Below are 16,593 nucleotides of genomic sequence, written 5' to 3' on the forward strand. Positions count from 1 at the left end.
GGAGAGTTTCGAGTTGATAAATTGTATTTAGTCATTAGCTGGGTGTCCATTTACAACTCGAATCACAAATAAATTAGTTTGTGCATGCTATTTTCATATTTTTTTTGTTTGACAAGTTAAGTAATTTGTGGAATGTTTGCATAAAGCTTTTAAATGTAATTGCTGTGTTTTATCTGGGATCATAAATCTATTTTAAATTACTCAAATTAGAATTTACTCAATGAAATGATATATTTCAGTCAAATACTGGATTAATGTCTCTATTTTATCAGAAATTAACGTTAAATTGAGTGGATCGTCATTTGTGATGACGTTAAAAATATTTCGCATAGCAGTTCGCACAGCAAGCATTATTGAGTTACAAAATGATGATATCCTTGTTGTTTCTTAGTAGAGGGGTAGAGAAAGAATACCTTTGTAAGGCTGAGACACAAATCAAAGGCTGCCTCTGTGATCGCGAGCAATAAATGTCTCGGCCAGTCGCAGACCTGACATAATGTATTACGGGAATTATCTATCCTGATTCCTGCTATAAATCTATCTATAATCTATGTATAGAGAACTGTTTGTGGGATTTAAATTAAATCAAAATGTCAGTCTAATGTATTGAACAGAAATCTGCAACCTACAATATTGTGAAAGCATTGGCTATGTTAATGTATTTGAAAAACGTTAGTCGAGAAAATTAAATTTAGTGTGTTTCTAACAAATGTGTAGTCTATTATTGCAAAATGTTAATTAGTGTGCTAGTTTGTAGCACCTACTTACAAATTATAAGCTTTATACGTTATTTTGTGAAAGTTTATTTGGGATTTATATTCTTCATCTTCAAATACATTAAGTTTCATAAATACGAGTACCTTTGAACAATTTTAAGAGTAAGAAAACGAGTATATTAAAGAGAGTCAGTTCAAAATTCTAAATTATTGTAAACTCAGAGATTCTAAATTATTGTTAACATAAAAATGTTAACAACAAAACTGCTAACTACGAGTACTTAAACGGTGCTGCAGGTTAGGTCCCTGTTTTTAGAGTTACTCGTGTCATTCCAGCCAGCAGTTTAGTAAGTTGTTAAATTGTCCGTTATCTAATTACTTAAGAGCAGTTAACATAAAGTAGATACGATGAAACGACAGTTTCAGTCATTAAACGGGGGCAGCTTTGTTATACCGCCATCGGAAGCGTTTTGCTTCCTACGAGATTTCAGAGGAAAGTTCCCTTTATATTTCAAATCTTTTTTGAGAAACCTGCTAAGATATGAATCCATTTTTGAATTTGGAATGTTTTTTTTTTATTTTTTGATAGACAGCTTCGTACCAAAGTTTTAAGAAAAGTCGAGACTTTGGGTTATAGAAGATATTTTGTTTTAGGGAGATAATATATCCCAAAGTAAAAGCCAAATCACACGATGCGTTGCGGCGGCTGTGCGACGCCGCAGCGGGTCGCTGCGCGTCTTACATAGAAATATCTGTCGTGGGCACACGAGCGGTGCGGCGCTTACGCTGAAATCTTTGCGGCGCCGCAACGCATCGTGTGCTTTATCCAGTCGCAGCAATGCTGGTTGGTTTTATACAAATTGTTCCTTTTGATATCCAGAGGTAGGTAGGTATATTCCATGAATAAAATCTAGTTAAATTTCTTAAGAATATGTTTTTAAATAGATTTTTTTTTCAAAATTGATACCCAGTTCTCTAGGCTTTTTGTACATATTATTTTCATTAATGAGTTATGTAAATCATTCATTATTTAAGTAAAAATAATATGATATTGATATTTTTTACATAAAGGTGTTTTACATGGTTATTATTTTTATGAAAAAATACGTCGAAAAATAATTTTGAATTTAAAAAAAATTATGCTATTACGAGTAGATTCTTTGAAAAGGTCTTATTATTATCCTAGAGTTCCAGGAAATCAAAAAGAGCAGTAGATATTGTATTCATAAATGTATAGGGAAGCAGGTAGTAGGTACATTCATATGTCATTCTTTTTATGCATCATGCATCATTCATTTACCATTGTCAGATTTTTTTTTCCATATAAATTTTACGGCTTTGGATAAATATCCATACGGCCAAATCTTTCTTGTAATGCACTGTGTTTGGTAAAAGATTGTCAGATTTCGATGCAACACAGATCCGCACTTAGCAATCACGTCTCTTTGTGATAAACCTCGTAACAGATCCGGACTAAGATTAGAATATAATATTCCCATCTATTTTTATCGTCGGTCGTTAATGTTATTTATTGGAGTAGGAAACGTTTCTTCCAAGGGCGAAGGTTTCCAAAGTTAAGAGGAAAAATACTTTCTCCATTGCCCCATGCGCGGAATGGTAATCGTGTTTTCGTCCGAACCAGACAGAAAGAATCTTTGTAATTATTAGATTATTTTATCTTAATTACTTTAATGTCATCTTTATTGTAAGTAAAATTAATAAGCTTCTATAAGGTCAAGGATCAAGACTCTAATGAAATTAAACTAGGGACCGCTTAATTTGGAAGAATCGCAAAATATAATATTAATAACTTGCCATCAAAGAATGGTGGCTTGCTTTTGGGGATTTTAGATTTATTGAACCACCTACAAACTCATTAAAATTTAAAAAAAGTGCTGATATTATTTTCTTAATATTTATTTAATTATTGCTTTTGAAAAAAAATCTCTTAGGTACTCTTTACTACATTTTTGTACATTTTTGTTTAACCTTCCTATACCCGCGCGTTGGTCTCCCAGACCGACGAACTAATAATTCGTAGTTTTTTCAAAAAGTATTATCTCTATGACTTTGCGGTTTTTAGTAGCTTCATGATTTGTGGCCAGCCATTGTTTAGTGTTGGGCGATCGCTAATGCCAAGTGTATGTATGTCACTTTTGGCTGTTATTCGGTCTGTGAGACCGACGCGGGTATACGTGTAACTACTTCAGGTATGTTACTATTGTTTTATTTTACAATATTACTCAATAAAATGTATTGTCATATTTTAGTGGCGTTTCAAATCAATTAAGTATTACTGTATTTTATTATTATTAATTTGTTTTAGCCATTTTTGTCGTCACAATGAACAAAGAAAGGATAAGGGCGCTGTTAGAGTGTGAAGATTCGGACTCCAACTATGATGACCAGAGTGACAGTGACGAGGTGGAGGATGATTTAGAAGTGCAGGAGAACAACACCGATTCTGAGCAGAAGGGTGATTTGTCAGATGCAAAAAGTATTTTTTTCATTATACGAGCATGCAGTTATGGTATATTTCGGTTATTATTCCACTGAAACCACTAGTCATAAATACTGTTTTGTTCTTTTATATTACTAAGGATACTTCCATTTATTATATTTTATAGTAATTTTTCAAGCTTCAAAAGAAAAAAAGTTTATTTTTGTTATTAAATTTAGACTGATGTAAAATTTTGTTTAAATTTTAAGTCTGATTTAAAGGCTGATTAAACCAAAATATCTATAAATATAAAACTTGTTTTAATTTTTTTATGCAGTTAATACCTTAACGTATAATTTAAAGCAAATTATAGTACAATATAGCACACAATTATACTATAAAACACGAGCTCAACTTTCGGTCTGAGAGACCGTGCGCTGGTATATGTGTAATGCTTTTTGGCGCGGGTATACGAAGGTTAACAGCCTGAAACCCCAGGTAAGTAGTACCTACACATTAGAGTACAAAGTAATATAATTTTATCATGGCATTATATCGGAGTTTAGACGCCAAAACACGATGAGTATCGTGACGTATAAACAAACCGCATTTTGAGTATAATCTAATAGCTTAACCACACCGCAATATAAGGTTGACTAACACAAATAGTTGCTAATCTAGGTGGCATATTTCTGTTTTCAGAGCAGCTTCGGAATAATTCCTATTAATTAACAAATTCCACTGAAATAGTTTCTCAAACGATGCCATCTGACAATCGAACAGCATTAAGCTTTCAGACCAGTTAAGTTTCCAAAAATATAACTTACTAGCTGTGCCCGCGACTTTGTACGCGTGAAAATAGTTTGAATAATATTTCCCGTTTTGCAAAATTTTTCTTTACTGTTCCGCCGCCGGCTACTGAACTGTGGGCTGATGTTATACTTATAGCTTAAAGTCTTCTTCGATAAATGGGCTATCCAACATAAAATTCCTGAGATTAGCACGTTCAACCAAACAAACAAATTCTTCAGTTTTATAATATTAGTAAGATTGTTAGAAGGTTCTCAAAATAGAGGTAAGCCCCACTTTGAGCCAATGCGCCAGTAACAAGCGGCTTATACTTGAAAGTTAAGCTAATAAACTTTGAAGTATAAACCGTGCTTGTTACTGTAGCAAACACCAGCATCCGGTAATGACCAGTTTAGAGATTGACTCGCCCGTATAGCTCGGAGACAACAGACGATACATTCAAAACAAAAATTATTATGCATTAGTAGTATAGAGAGGCTTATAGGCGGATAAATAACACCACTTGCCTTACTTCCACCCCTCCACCAGTCCACAGTGGGTCTACAACCCGACCACAGATCACAGAAACTACAGGATGATGTGACAAGGGGGCGGGGCCGGTGTCGCAGCAATATGCCCAAAAACAGAACACATTGCTGCAGACGTCATAATGTAAACAGTTTACATTGTTTGCATAGTACTAAAGATTTTTCCAACGTTGAGTACTGATACCGCAGTGGATAATGAGCACATATTTTGATTACTTTGTGTCAATTTCTAATGCGACTCTGAATTTCGAACTCAGCGCATTAGTGGGCTTCTCTCTATCTCTATGTGGGCGCCTCACTAGAATGTGAGGATTCCGGGTGAAGCTCGCTTCCACCTTCGGCCTGATCATCACTTACCATCAGGTGAGATACAGGCCTCGTTGTGGCCTTTACCTTAAAGTGTGCCCATAGGTAGGGCTATATGTATCCATATACATATAGTCTTACTTTGCTCTAAGGCATTGTAGATGTTAACTAAGACGACTCTACCTTCTCAGGCTTGATCGTCACTTTCCCTCGGGCCAAGAGGTCATTCAATTGCAGGCTAAGAGCCTTAATTCTAGTGGGTGCTTCCAAAAGATTACGCTGATAAAATAATTTTGGCGCTTATTAACTACTAGTAGTTACCGTCTTAATGAGGGCTATCGTTTTTATACTTAACAGTTGGCACCCCTGGCGATTGACAGGACCTTACTCTACAGTGGCGTCATCTTGATGAGTGCAAATGTGATAGTCCTCCTACCACTTTCGCGCTCACCAGTTGGTGCCACTGTCTTCGCTACTAGCAAGTGACAGGACCTTACTCTACAGTAGCGCTAACTGGTGAGCGCTAAAACGATAGCCCTCATTACGAAACGGGTTTGTTAAAACTAATATATAGAGCTCACTACAAAAAGTACAATAATTATAATTGTATTGCGAAATTGGGTTATTTTTGAAATAAGAACACATGTTAACTTCAGCTACTTTCTACGTGGGCGATAGATTTTAGCATAATAATGTTAAGTAGGAGACTACTCCACATCTAATTATGATCTGTCATATCTTTTTGTGCTAGATATAAAATCCAAAGCTCGTAATGAGAAACGTCCACGTGTGGGTAATATTCCGACGCAGTGACCGCACCTGCTCGCTTTCGACATAAAATCTAAGGAGCGCGAAAATTTACCATCACTCCAGTTATTTTTATTTAACACTTACCGAGAGTATAAAATGCACTCATAAAATGGAGTGCCATTTTCAGATATAAAGAACATAAATGGTCAGAGTAACGACGGTTAGTAAACTGCATCATTTTTATAAAATTAATCCCGTTTCAAACTTTCATATTTTCAAGTATTTTTTACAGCTAGAGCTCGTAACTCATAACGCTAAGTGGACTGCCGATCTCTTGAGTTTTTCAAATATTTTGCCTATCCTTTTTTATTTGGAATTTTGTGTTTATTTTTATTCTTCTCCTCTTTCGTATTTCTTCTTTCTGAGGCTGAGTCGCACCACCTTATTTTAACCGTAACAATAACAATAACCAGCGCTTTTAGTATGGAGTTTGACAGATTTTTGACTTTTGTCGAAGTTAAAGTAAGATGGTGAAACTCAGCCTAAGAGTAAACAAATGTTGGGAATGTTAACGTCAATCAATGGACATTAGTTTCTATGATCTATCCTAAATTGTTTTAGATATTCATTTATTATGATAAATAATCATCCAGCTACCCATGAACATAGTCCGTAGCACCGGTAAAAATTTTTAATTGATTCGTTAAAAAATTGAATTCCTCTAGTGGTTTTTATTGTTGGGTGTTGGCTTTCACCATTTTAGGGTCTGTTTTTATTCGCAGAACTATAATTTTTTGGTATTTATTTGAACTGTTATGTTATTGGATTTGGTTTAATCCTTTTAGGTTTTTCAATATTCGCTTTAAAGGTTTTCATGGTAGCTAACTTCGATTAAAAGTTTTTTGATTTAGCTATGTGTGAATACTGATAGAGGATAGATAACATTTTATTATTGTTATGTAATGTACTCGTAGCACTGGAGGAGGCTTTTATCTAGCAGTGGACGTCATTTACAAAACGAAAGAACGAATGGAAAGAACGGACCGCACTGATATTTTTTTATTATTGTATTTTTCTTCTGTCATTATCAAAATTTGCCAGCCGCTTTTTTAAAATCCTTTTTAAACCTATACGTTTGTGATGCTAGCCCTTATAACCACATTCTTAATAAGAATTAATAAGACTAGAAAATGCTTTTAAAAATAGGCAGACATTTGCAAATACATTTTTTATATTTAATTTATTTTCGACCTACAGTGGAAAGGAATCGAGGAATACCTCGAAATTTTCATAAAAAATATTTTGTTATTACCATATTGTCGATAAATGCCGCGTATTGTTCATTTGTTTATTCCGATGAATGTTTCAAATTACCAATAGGTACATATTGCTTTACATTCCTAAATGAAAACAAATAAAACGCGATCGGTTTTAATGTTAAAAGCCAAGTGTGAAACCGCTAAATAATTGTATATTTTTAAATAAAATTCCAGGATACAATTTTAAAATATTTCATTTGCGTTTATGTATTTAGATTCAACGAAAAAATATATTCAACTGTTTATGAAATCCTAGTAGAGGTAAAACGACACGCTTTTCTAAATGACAATAAATCTGCATTAAATTATGACCGCACATTCTGCAAAATAAGCGACCTAGTGAAACCACTCGAATAACGTAGCGGTTTCTGTAGCCTCGGCTTATTTATGGCTTATGAATTTAGCCCTCACCGTAATACTCTCTGGATCTAAAGGGCAACTCCGAAAAACGTTGCCTAAATTTCGAATGTAGCCATCCCTTTCATGCAAAGCGAGATGCCTGCGTGAGAGACGGGGAAAGAGGACCCGAAACTATGTTAAAAGCGTTACGAAATAGCCCTGCTGCTACGACTACGAGTAGTAACAACTTAGACTGAGTTGCACTACCTAACTTTGAACGTAGGTAACTATGACGATAACCGGTGATTTTTGTATGGAGTTTGACAGATTTTTGACGTTTGTCAAAGTTAAAGTAGGATGGTGCAACTCAGCCTAAGTATTGTCTGTTAAATAAATCTGGTATGTTAGTGCTGGATTTTAAACGTCATTCCGCAAGTTTATTAAATGTATTTTCTTGCTCTCTTTTATCTCAAAGACGTTTCTTTTTGAAGTAAATTCAGATTACAATGATGAAGACATTTTGTGGGTACAAAGCGTAGCATTTTATTTTCAATAAGTTTAACATTGAAGTTTATTTATCAGCATTTTTCTACTTTCTTTTACAATTTTTTTAATAAGCTATGAGTTGCTATTACTAAGTTTTTATTTTTGCAATAAATTTTATTTCACTCAAAGCTTATTTTAAAGAAGCTTACGAGTATCTCTGTATACCTATTCTGATTTATCGACTGGGTATTGAAGGGCTAGAGGTGCATTCCTTTAATATTGGTAAAAGAGCTTTTTAAAGCCTACTTGCAAATAAATGAAAATGAATTGAAAAAATATTCATTAACTAAATATTTTGTGAAGTAAAAATTTAAAGCTGATATTTTAAATGTTTCTAGGTATTGTCACACTGTCACTAACTTGATCATGTTAAACAACTAAATTCAGTAGTGATAATGGGGATGTTGCCTGGGTCAAAAAGCAAGAGTTTTAATTAGTCCGTCAGTTAACTTATCAAAAACTACTCTACACGTATTTTTCACTTTTTCAAACTAATGAAAATTTAAAGAGATAAAGCGCCCCAAAGTTCATAAGAAGAGGCCTGTGACGTCAACGCTTGCTTAAAAATGCCGCACGTTGTGACGTCGTGCGCAACTTCAACGCACCATAACTATGTAATTATTTGTTAGATTGACAAATTAAAATATACGTGTCCAATATTTTTTGATATTAAACATTACGGACTAAAAAAATTTTTTTAGGCAACTAGCCTATTATTTCATGACGGCTCAAATTTAAAAAATAACTACCAATTTTTTTTAGACAAGCAAAATCTTCAGGGCTATTAAAATTATGTCAATTACCTAACACCGAGCCTCCACCGCCTCCACCCGAGGGATTTCAGTCTTCCACCAAAAATGTGCTGAAGCTACGTGGAGTGCGAGTAAAAAATTCAACCCGTAGAGTTAGGTAGGGGAGACCGAGATGAGTTGTGACAGAGAAGAGTTGTGAAATTGACGACTTTTTTGAACATAACTACTAGCGAACTTGTAACAGTGCGTGTTTTATTTCAAGACTCGAGCTAACAAATACGCGCTGTTGCGTGCTCGCTGATAGTTAATAGGTGTCCAAAATTCGACAATGTTACAACTCTCCTCTGTCTCCCCTACTACTGTTTTGTCTCGCTCAGTGCGAACTAGCGAAAAAGGCTTGTGTTTTCTTGTCTCACTCAGTGCTACGAGTTGTAGAATAGGGTTGCGTAGGCATGTTAACACAAAACAAGGAAAGATGATCAAAAGATGCGAGCGAGAAATGTGTGCGAGAGACGCGAACGAAGAATATGTGCGTGAGATGCGAGCCAAGATGAGTAAGACGGATTAGCTAGCTAGCACATACTTAGCTTCCCATTGTTCTATCACAGCTCTACTATGTCTAGTCCGTGCTAATATTAGAAATGGGAAGGTAACTCTGTCTGCCTGTTTTATCATTGAACACTGGTTTAGATAACTTCTTCTTAAACTATCTAGTTTTTAAGAAGAAGGGAAAAACATGGGATAGTTTCATCCCAAGAGGACGCGCGTTAGATTTTATGTATCAAGTCGAAAGTTATGCCGAAGCGGGCAGTTTTTTTTGCATTACCAGCCTAATTTGGCCATGAAAGAAAAATACTCGTAGTTGAGTTTTAATTGTTTCATCCTTAGCAGCCCGTATCCCGAACCTGATACAAACGCTTCACTCAAGTCAGTCCATTTGGTTACGTACGTTAAGCGGCCAGCTCGGCGGTCGCTCGCGGCGAGCCGACGCCATTCCCAATATTGGATCAAGTCAAACAGTGAAACTATTGTGCTCGCTATTGAAACACTCCTTTTATTCTTTTTGCGGTATCTAGGCTACATTATCTAACTCTTTACGGACCTTAGGCTACTATTTCTGTACCACAATGTAATCACGGTAAGTGCGTTTTTATCCGTGTGGATAAGCTATGTACTTAGCTGTAGAAAAGAGAAAATACAATGAAACATCTTAATACTGGGTGGTACTGCATAAAATCTCAGGTAGTAAACTAATAAACTTCAACTATATCTAAACAACTGTCCTCTTAGGTTGTCTGGAAGAAATCGCTTTATAGCGATAAGAGCGTCTAAATTGTGTCGTCTCTTGTGTATTTCTTGTTTTTTCTCTTCTTTTCTTGTCGCAGGTAGTACCTATATCTTTTAGTATCTAGTGCTAATACAAATAAGTTACGTGTACGTATAATTATAACTACAAAAGGCACATCGCGGCATCGCCGTCATTAATTAGCGTAGTGAAAATGAACAGATTTTTATAAACGATGTGCGTGTCTGGAGAAAATTTCCCAAAGGATTTGCACTGCTAAATCCAATTGGATTTGTGCAAAATATACCTACCATCCTACTGACGTACGAGTATTAAGTTTGATCCAAATTTTGAGGCGGGTTGTAAATCAAAAAATAAGAGAGGTGAGAAAAATTTTACATACGAGTAATTTATTGTAAGTACTCGTATGTACTACTTAATTATTATTTTATTTCCATTTGTTTTAACATAGAACATAGCGTTTTAATAAGATTTCGAGACCATGCCAAAAAGCATTTTTTATGGAAATGGGCAAATGGACTACTATGTTCCTAGACTGTACAGGCTTTGATAAAAAAAACTTTAGTTTTTGTAAAATAAAAAAATCGTCTTCTACTCAGTATTAATTTTTTGAATAGATGATTAAAGTTTCCAGATACCTATTCTACACACGAAAGAAAGTTCCTCGGATCGTGCAATTACTCGTACAGTCCCTTTGAATTGAATACCGGAATCACATTTGAAAATCAGAACAATGCTCCAAGTCCAAAGGAAGAAAAGTAAAGCCAACCAGATCTCAATCAGCGGCAGAGGTAACTCTTAAAATAAACTGCAGTTTACTGCAAAGCCAATTTTCCTTTGGATGAAGTACCTACCATTGTTAAAAAACATGGCCCCGGACTTTTGAATACGGGACAAAGATTCTTAACGCAACGCGCGTTTGTGAAACTTTCCTTTGCAAAACGGTACCTTTGTTTCTGTGTTGCAACTTTGAAAATAAAATAAAAACCGGCCAAGTGCGAGTCGGACGCGCGCACCGATGGTTCCGTACAAACTTGTACACATGTAACTACAAATTTTCGGATATTTGCGGTCGATAAGTACTTAGGTATTGCTTCTTGCTTATTTCTTGCTTACTTTATCTAGGTGGTACTAGTTGAATTTTGATTCCCTTGACTTTCTCAAAATAAGAATTTTGCATTTTTTCGCGGCATAAAAGGCACTATCCTTTTTTACGCTAACTTATAAGATTGTTTTTTTACAGCTACAAGGGACTGAAGACTTGAGTATGGTTTTAAAATTTCACTGATACCTACACTCGTTATAGAGATAGGGTCAACAAAGTGATCCTATAAGGGCTGCGGTTTTTTCCTTTTCAAAATCAAAATCAAAATCAAAATCAAAAAATATTTATTCAGTTTAGACCACAAGTGGCACTTATGAACGTCAATAGAAAATAATAAAAAAAGAAAAAGGTAGCCCTTATGGGGCACTTTACATGTCTCCTTATCTTTTGGGCCCTACCAGCGCTTCGAGACAAACATATGGCAAGTGCTGAGAAGAAACGATGGAACAAACTCAGTCACCACTTATTGCCAGGAATTATCTAACGGTAAGAATAGTCAAATTTAAGTACATCAAATATGTGCAGACTGAACTGACCACGCATCCTTGTCATCAATATAGTCTCGAACCTTGTAGTACCCTTTGGACATAAGGGTATTTTTTATATGTATCTTAAATTTGTTTATTGGCAATTCGACAAGGTTGTGTGGTATTTTGTTAAATATGGTAATACATTCCCATTTTTAGGGGGGCGCCCGAAGAGTTAGTTCCGTGAATATTTACTTTTTGTAATCTGTCTGAGAGGTAAGAGTGTAATAGGCTTAAGGCCTTGCCTGATACGCCATAATGTTCTAGCTTAAACAACAGAGTTTGATGATCAACACAGTCAAACGCCTTCGATAAGTCACAAAATACACCAATAGCATCTTTTTTCTCCTGCCAAGCATCGAAAATGTGTTTGATAAGAGCAACCCCTGCATCGGTCGTACTTTTCCCTTTTGTGAACCCATATTGTTTTTCATGAAACAGTTTATTTAAGTTAAAATGAGACAGTAGTTGATTGAAAATAATTTTTTCAAATATGAGGTACGGATCCCTAAAAATGTGTCACACTTTGTGACCTTAGTGGATGAAGTAAATTAATCGTCTACCGTAGCTATGAATATGGAGTCTACTAATCGTTTTTCACTAGAATTATTAATATTCCTCGCCTATATTCGTAAGTCTTCGTTTGTAACGTGGCTCAACAGGTTATATAAATTAACGATGAAATCTTAATAGAAGTTAATTGTGTAATTTAATCTGCATATTCTCGGTGAGGTTCTTGCAAGTCCAATCAGTATTATAATCAGGGCTTACCTTTTTAACGACAGCGGTTTAAGGGACAGAGCCAACCAGAAGAGAATGGGATATCTCGGAACTGTGTCCAGCTAGGTAACTTTATTGTCTAAGAAGTAGTATTAAGATAATTTACATTATAACCTTGGACATTTTACACTACGCTTCTAGTCCCAAACTAAGCAAAGCATGTACTTACTATCGGTACTAGACAACGGATATAAACATAGGTACCTACTTAAATACCTTTTTTTGTAAATACATACATATTACACATAGTAACACCCAGACCCGTCACAGAAATTAAAATTCATCATTTCAATTTCTGCCCGGCCGGGAATCGAACCCGGGACCTCTCGGCATAGTAGTCCGTTCCGAACCACTACACCAAACGACTGACTAGTTATTATAAATTTTGACATCGTAACAAAGTTTGTTTTCTAGAGTTATGCATAGGTACGATGTGTTGAACATCAATATTAGAATGTTCTAGTATTTAGTGTTTTTGCAGTTTTATATGACCAGCTGAACCGACAGTTGTCCTATCAAACAGTCCAATAGCAATTATTGGACGTCCAGTCAATATTTGATTGAAAAGTTCGTGAAAAAGTTGGGTTATAACGTTTATCCAGTCAGTTTTTAAAAAGCAATTTAGCTAAATTGTCATAAATGACAATGTTTTACTGATTTTTTCTTTGTGAGAATTTATTATAAAATATTTTTAATTACGCGTTAGATTTTATGTAAAATACATACCTACTTGTAACAAACTTCAAAATTAAATATAAGTTTAGGTGATAACAGGAATGTTGACTCTAGAAGACTATCTTCTCTTATCACTTGCACCGCAGGCGGACTAGATGAAGTGAACGGTTGGATAAACTTATCAGCATTGAATGCCTGCTGCGATAAAAGGGGGTTACTCAAATGAAACGGACTGCTCAGAATGATGCCAGCCCCCCAACACCCATTGTAGCCTTTGAGAAATTGAAACAGACCAGCAATAGGTAGTTTGATATACATTAATGATAACCTCTTTTTTTAAGTTAGCGACTTCGTATGCGTGACAATATTTTCAATTTTTGCAACATTTTTGACTGTAGAATGCGACCGCGCAAATAACCGCTCCCGTGAGTTTTGAAATAAAACTGCAATTCCACAACCGCCGCGGAGGTTGGTGAAAATCGCGCCGTGAGTTCTTAGGCCTTAAAAATGGCCTGATGCTGATGTTCATGCATAAGTTTTATAGGAAAATCACTTCACATACAATCATAGGTACCTACAATATCATTTAATCTTAGAAAATGTCTAATGTATTCAGATGTTACTGTGTTTGAAGAGACTTAGCTGTTAACTACACTTTCAGGCCCGTTGCCTTTTAAAGAGTGAGATCCCCGACCTCAATTCGAGGCGCCCGTATCAGCAGGGCAACCCCTATGTTTCGTATTTGAATCAGTCTTTCTCTATCACTCCGTACCGAGATGCTGGGATAAGCAATAGCGACCGAGATCCATAGACACAGACACGGCGTTTAGGAATTAGCCCACTTTTACGTATTGGGTTGGATTTTTAAACAGCCTCAAATTTAAATGGAGTGAGCCTTTATTAGTATAGATAACAAGTCCGTAGTAAATCAAACATGGAAGATTGCTTGGAGTTACTGCAGTAACAAACCAATTTTTCATATTCTAAAGTCGTCGACGACCGTCATTTATTTAGATTAGATATTTTCCAAGAATACAAATGCGGTGAGGGGGAGTCCATTTGCCCGGAAACTATTATTCAAGTGCTTTTAAGAGTTTCTCTGATAGCTTAATAATGATCATGGAATAATAAATGAGCGTGCGTTTTTTCACCTTCTGACCCGGCGAACTTTGTACCACCTAATGTTCATCAGAAATAATGGTAAAAAAAATCCAAACGGTCAATAAATGAGCAAAATACATCCTTTACTTAAGTGTATACAGTATACCCACCTAATTTAAAACCACCATGGGTTAACGCGTCATAAAAGTACTATCCCATCAAAAACAATACTTGTCAAAAAAACCAAGTCTCGCAACTTAGTTGTTCTACGGTAAAAAGTTGTGAGATCCATGTAATACCAAGTCCAGGCCAGGAAATCTTTAACGTTTTACATAAATTATTGACTTGGCCATCGCACTAAATAATTTAATTTACACGTGTTTTCATGCGATGGCCAAGTCAATATATTTATGTAAAACGTTAAAGATTTCCTGGCCTGGACTTGGTATTACATGGATCTCACAACTTTTTACCGTAGAACAACTGAGTTGCGAGACTTGGTTTTTTTGACAAGTATTGTTTTTGATGGGATCTCATTTCTTTTTGTATTTTGTAGACAGCAGTTATGTATCTAGAAAACTGGACCGAAATTGAAAAATTTTACTCGACTTGGCGGTTGCACTACCGTGCCCCCAAATATTTTAGTTTTTCCTTGATTCATACACCAAACACTACTTATATTCCAAATTTGAAGCTTCTAGGTCTGCTAGAAGTGCCTTAGAGTTTTGATGATCGGTGAGTCAGTGAGTCAGTGAGTCAGTGAGTCAGTGAGTGACAAAATTAAGTAACTTTGACCCGTTATAATTCTTAAACTACTGGTTCAAATTGAATGAAATTTTAAATATACCGTGTCTTTACAATGCCTGCATAGCTAATGAAAATTCAGCCTTCTAGTTTTATCCACAAGGAAGTTACAGGCGGTCGAAAATGGCCTGAATTGCTTCGAGAAAAGGATGGTACGGCCGTGCCGCTTTTTTGCTCGACTTGGTGGGGGCACTGCCGTGCCCCCAGATAACAAAACGAGAACGATCGATGCAGCCAAATCGTCTCGAACGCACGCACACAGCCAATCAGCGTGATACCCTTCGCTAGCCGTTTCCTACTAGTGACGTGCTGTGTGCCTGTGTCACTTCAGATTCGATATCGCTAACTGGTGTCGATTGAATTTTTTTGTCGTGTAGTGGTAAATTATTTTCTTTCGTAATCTAATCCGTTTGTTGATAGGATTAGAATAAAAGTGACCTGGTACTTAAAACAGCTATAATAACTTCCTTTTTTCAGCATGTTATTTCAAGACGCGCGTTGTGTTTTCGCTCTTGGCAAGATAGAAAGTGCACAGCTATGGCGTTTCGAACAATTACTTAACTATTTATTAATAAATATTAAATTATTAGTGTCTGATTTTACGAATATTAAATATATTTATACTTTCTAATACCTCGATGGTAAGTATTATGTGCCCAGTTGGTGACCACGCTAGTTTATTTTGCTACAATAATTTTTAACCTGCTTAAGTTAAAATGACAGCTTATATTGACCACCAATCATGAAACTTAATTTGAATTTCAAATAATTTGAAACACTGGAACATCACTACACCTGACATGACGAATGACACTGTTCTAAATTATTACACCCCTAATTGCATTCGAGCTTTGACTTTCGTGAGCTTACTATTCGTAAGAGGTATTCGGTAATCGTCGTATGTAGATCACAGCTTAATGGGGTCAAAATAGAAAATAGGGATGTTTTTGGGTAAAAATGTAAGAGTTTGAGTAAGTCCATCCAAAAATACTCAACACGTACTTACTTTTTACCTTTTCAAAATAATGAAAATTGAAAGAGTTTATCTCTTCAAAATAAGAGGCCCGTGACGTCAAGGAGTGCGTAAAAGTGTAGTAGGTACTTTGTGAAGTGACGCGGAACTTCAACACATCATAATTTCGTAATTACCTACTTGTTTTTTTGACAAATAAAAAAATATTGGGTCCAATATTTTTTATGTGAATTATAGTTGACGGACTTATTTTTTTTAACTAACCTAATAGCTTAGATAACGTAATCATAGTTCGCAGTAGCTAAAAATAAAAAGAATTTAAGGCCACGTAATTCAGTCTCTAGAGAATTATAGAGACTGAACTTTGAAACTTCGTGCCTGTCATTCCAAGTAGAGATCTCCTGAGGGAATGATAACGGGGAATGGTAAACAACGGCTAACAATAACCGCTGAAATATTACTGTTGCAGGCAACACTCATAATCGGTCAAAACCACTGTTGACTGCAAAAATCAGTCAAAAGTGATATTGATCAAGCGCGTTAGTCAAAACCACTTTTGGTAGCAAAAAATTATTTAACCGATCGAACAAATTGATAATCTATTATATTTTACCTAACGAATAACTAGATGTCTTAAAAGTAGGTGTGATCATTTTGTATGCAAAAATCACAAAAATGTTACACTTTAAAATGGTCTTATAAAACATTCTTGATCATGTTCAAGTAATTGTAACTAATCATAACAGATTGGTGAAATTTGAATCAGGAAACCACTTTTGTCTGACTTTTTGCACTCAAAAGTGATTTTGACATAGGT

Source organism: Ostrinia furnacalis, unplaced genomic scaffold (genome assembly GCF_004193835.3).
Source record: "Ostrinia furnacalis isolate ACB-3 unplaced genomic scaffold, ASM419383v2 OfSCF2803, whole genome shotgun sequence".
In the NCBI taxonomy this organism is placed as follows: Eukaryota; Metazoa; Arthropoda; class Insecta; order Lepidoptera; family Crambidae; genus Ostrinia; species Ostrinia furnacalis.